We start from the raw sequence: 5,269 nt of genomic DNA, 5'->3' as shown, positions 1-5,269 counted from the left end.
ACGTTAGGAATCCCTGGTATAAACAATCACTATGTTATTGTGTGTTAAAAATATTATTTTACACATAAATTTTTTTTACTTTTTCTGCCCTGTGGGCATTAAGAGGGCCTCTTTTTGCAAGCCCATTATGGGTTCGGCCAGGCCCACAGTGGGGCGACCGGGTGGTGAGGTACGGGGCTCAACATATCCGAACGGACCACTCCCCGAAAAATTCCTGGGAATTATTTGACCCGTCCGGATTCGATCCCGGGTCCTGCAGAGCGGTAAGCTGCCACCTTGACCGTTCGGCCATCCGGCCGCTCCATTAAACATAATATGATAACTATTAACGGCCGGATGGCCGAACGGTCAAGGTGGCAGCTTACCGCTCTGGGGGACCCGGGATCGAATCCGGACGGGTCAAATAATTCCCAGGAATTTTTCGGGGAGTGGTCCGTTCGGATATGTCGTGCCCCGTCCCTCACCACCCGGTCGCCCCATTGTGGGCCTGGCCGAATCCATAATGGGCTTGCAAAAAGAGGCCCTCTTAGTGCCCACAGGGCGGAAGGAGTTAAAAAAATTACATTTAATGGTAATACGAGACTTTCCATAAATTTGTAAGAAACTCTTGGACACGGGTCGAGTTATATATACTACAGTAATACCTCGACTTACGCTACCCCGACTTACGCGAACCCGGAGTTACGCGATTTTCAAATCTCGTCGATTCGTCTTTTGTTTGAACGCCACGCAAGTCTTGATTACTCACTCCCCCCATACTATTGTTCAGCTTACATGTTCGGACGTGTCGCGCGGAATCGACACATAGCTACAATTTATTTTGTTATTTATTTCTGTGTTTGTTATATCTACGGAGACTTGATCGACTCTATGTGGTGATTTATTGTAACCGTGAATGAATCAAAGGACGAGATAAGATTAACGAGAACATTTATTAGCATATATACAACCAACTTGGATTTTACACGAATTGCGAAAGTATACCCCGACTTACGCGAATTCGACTTACGCGGTTATCGCTCGGTCCCACCTATCGCGTAAGTTCGGGGTATTACTGTATATACATACAACGATTGAAAACAAAACAGAGAAAATAATAGCGCCAATTACAAGACAAACGCACTAGTCGACCGGTGTGGAGGTTTCGAGATCATTTGAAACAAATCGAAAAATCTCTATCAAAAAGTAATGCTATACGGAAAAAAATGACCAAATGTTTATACCGTTTTCATAAAATAAGAATGCGTATGTCGTATTTCGATCGTCAGCTTATTTTTTACAAACTTACGTTTGTAAAAAATAAAAGTTGCCGCAAACTAGGCAATATCGAAGCAAATTCGTTCGATCATCGTCTGCTTGATGGCCATCGATTGCCCGTCATCGACTCAACGTCACTCTACGTCATATTCTTCGATGGAAAGTAGGCGGCCCGTTCGACGAGACGTGGAACGGACCGCCTACTTTCGGTCGAAGAGTACTGTAATTCCATCGAACTTTCATTTAACAATCCTGATAGCCACATAAATCGTGGACTGTCCGGCCTAATCTCGGACATATAATAAACCTACCTATAATTCGAAATACAGATAGTACTTGACTTTCAAACGAAATGCGTTCCTAAAAACATGCACAAAAATTAAATGTCTGAAATCGGAGGAACAGACTCGCGTGGTAGGGGACATTTAAGTACAACGTCCGCACTGGGGAGGGGATATGTATTGATAAACATTTTGTAATGGCAAATGGAGGATATTAGTATGATGACAACGTTCTAAAACTCTTTAAAAATTTCTTGTTTGAAATTAATTTTTATTATAATCATTATATTGTAGTATTTTGATCAATGATATGCAGCACGTTCTTGCTTATTTAATCGTTGCACTTTAATTAATACTTGTAGAAGTGCTGTACGGTATTAAATGTGCTCTAGTAGAACTTTTAATAAGAAAGGATAGTGGCAACAATTTAATATTTACATATAAAAGATATCGCTTAAAGATATATCAGTACTGTATATGTGAGGTCAGCCGATTAGGGTGAGGGTTTTTCGACAGCCGAGCGGTTCTTTCTGTCGTGTGGGCGCAGACTGACTTCCTGAGACAGGTTTACCATATAACCGTTTATTAAACATAGAAATTTTCCTTACAAATTACTTGTTAGACGAGGTAGCACCCCAAAGCGCACGGATAAAGTTCGAAATAAAGTTCGTAAAAGTCGGTTTTCGTCACTAGTGGATGGACGCTGTCGGTGAAACACTCGGTGGGCCCCGGGGCGTTGATTACGGCTTTCGGCGGCTTCTCGCGGACGATCCGACGAATCTGTCGATTGCTAGGAGCACCCAGAGAACGATGCTTCCACGATGTTCCAAAATGTCCTTTTTTTTCTAAGATCTGGAGCACGCCCGTCCAGGAGACGACACACCACGTATCCAAACACCAAGAACCAAAAACTACGAACCAAGAACCTTCGTCTCTTGAGTCGCACAAATTTATAGATTTTTTTACAGCAATCGCCTCTCCATTGGTCTCTCATTGTCACCTGGTGACAATTCGAAACCTAATGGAGGGCGCGGGAGAGGTTAACATAGCGACTGAATATGATCCTCTCTCGTCGCGTTTTCCTCGAATTTCTCCGTTTCCATTGTTTAACTAATTTACGAAAAAAAACAATTGCATTGTTTAATCGAGACACCTAATCCGTTTCCTTAGCGTCTGAAAAGGAGCTTTTTATTTTAAATCGACACCCATAATTCGGATCTCTCAATCGACCCCTGTTCGGGTCCTCACATATATAATATGTTAGTAGGATAGTAACGGCGAACCCGTGACCCGCGCGTCGATTTTGAGGTATGCTACCACATTGAAAGTTTAGAAAATATTAGGATTTTATAAATTATAAAAAATATATTTATTTAATAATTTTAAAACTTTGCATATATACAGTAACGTAAAACAAGGATCCTATAACTGCCGTGGAAAGTCTTAAAGGCCAGTAATTACGAACCTCAGAAAAATTATCAAATAAATAACAGCATATTTCCCATTAAACGAAATATTTGTTTCTGCTGTAATAGCATTTTCTTCTTTTCACTTTTACCTTGTATATTAAAAAGTTAAATAAACTTATGTATAAGATAAATAACAATAAAGTACAATTTGTAAGCACTTTTGTTGTCTTTTTAATTACTCAAATTAAATATTTTACCTGCGATTTAGAGTTACCGTACTAAATTTCGAATAGAATTTTGACCTACCTCCGGAAAAAGGTTTACCATCGCTGGTCTAGGAGTTACTTAATACAATGTTATCAGATCTTTTGTGGTAAATCGGCGAATTTTGTGTTTTTTCTTCTGTTGGTCTATTTTTAAAATTAGCCTCACCTCGACCGAAAGTATGAATAAATTAATGTACAATACCGTAAATCTGTTTTACAGAGTAAATTGCTCAATTTTAATATGAAGAGGGTGGCAGATCGAGCGTAACATCGGTATGGGGCGTGTAAAAATTAGTGACAAAATTTGAAGGGGGTAGGTAGTCAAAAAGGACTTAAAATTGGTGAAATCGTATTTAAATGATCTCCCTTTATGAACTCATTCAAATACGATTTCACCAATTTCCAGACAGCCAAAAAGAAGAGCTATAAAATCTCTTGTTAAAGTAGGAAAGTTTTCATTTATTTTTACAATGAATGTAATAAAATACAAAACAATATTTAAAATATTAAAATTCTAAATTAAACAGAAATACAGATGATAAAGTTAATTTTCACAAATGATTTTTATGTTATTGAAACCGAAATTAGTAGAAATCGTCACTGCTCAATAGCTCGAAACTTTTGTTTTTTTTTTTCGATTGAAAAATGTACGATAGTATGGATTTGGAGTATGAAAAAGGGAGTTGAAGACATCAATGAACGAGTTGTTGGAAAGTCAAGGATTGCCTGTATATACTGTACTACAGTTTGAACGAGGGAGACGTAAAATAAAAATTTAATCCTTTAAATAAACAGCATAAAGGCCAATAAAATATTCCTAATTACATATACGGTATTAATCATTAAATACTTGTAATAATTATTTAAATTATTTTATATTATAAGTTTTAAACTAGTGAACTACATTTTAATATAGCTTAATGATTTTAAAAAGAATATCTCTGTTAAGTAAACGAAAAGTAAATGTCTACATCTAAATAAAATTCGAACAGACTTTCCTAAATGTAATAATTTAATGCAGGCCTATATACAGTAAACTATAGAGAAATGTATAATTATTTGGTTAAAAATACCGAGCTTTCATTGGGCACGTTTCCTCGTCAAGCAGCTAAGTAAGCTAGCCAATGACATAGATTGAATAGTTCGTTTCACGCGAAACTATTGACTAGTTTATTTAGCTGCTTGCCAAAGAAACGTACAGTTTCTTTACAGTTCTTTAAGAAATTTACAGAAAATAAAATTTTCTGTAAATTTCGCTTCTTCCGTTTAAATTTTTCTTGATGATTGATACATAAATTAAGAAAAAAAAATTATAGCCAAAAAATTATTATAGTCAGATATAACACAACTGCATGAATCGTAGTATTATAATATCAGCCTTTATATCAACTGCAAAGTAGTTGCAATAGACATAAATACTCATTTATTAATTTAAGCAGCTAAACAACGACGCGATAACAAGTAATTAGCGTAAGTTTTAAAAAACCGCAGTAAATTTGCTGTATTTTACGCTGAAATAAATAAATAATGATAAAAACTTGAAGTTTATATAATTTTTGTAAGACTAGATTATTTCTGAAATAATTACAAAAACAAATATTAATAACCCTGAGATAAAGATAAGAGGATCAACGTTTATTGACGATTTTTTACAGATTCCAAAGTAACTTTAATATTAAAAAGATAAAAGAACAATTTTAAAATTGATTAAATTCCAAAATATTATCGAATAGATTTTTCTTATTTTCAAAATTATATATTTTATTTACAAAATTTTTATTAAGTTATTTATTTTCTAGAAGTAAATATATTTATAAAACTGATACATATAAATTTAGTCTGTCTCTGTCTGACATACATTAATCATTGTTTATATTTTAATGAAATACACGTTTTAGTTACCGATTGACCTACTGCATGCGACTTTATGGACAACAGATAAAATAATAGAAATTATATTTATTATATATGTTATCAATAAAATGTTTGTCCCAGAAAATGACGTTCTAAATATTAACAGGTGTACGGGAGACACGCATTATCTGTAGGAAGATCC

The sequence above is a fragment of the Centruroides sculpturatus genome, unplaced genomic scaffold, assembly GCF_000671375.1.
Source record: "Centruroides sculpturatus isolate CEXI.00-Female unplaced genomic scaffold, Cexi_2.0 scaffold101, whole genome shotgun sequence".
Classification (NCBI taxonomy): Eukaryota; Metazoa; Arthropoda; class Arachnida; order Scorpiones; family Buthidae; genus Centruroides; species Centruroides sculpturatus.
Note: the sequence above shows the minus strand (reverse complement) of the source record.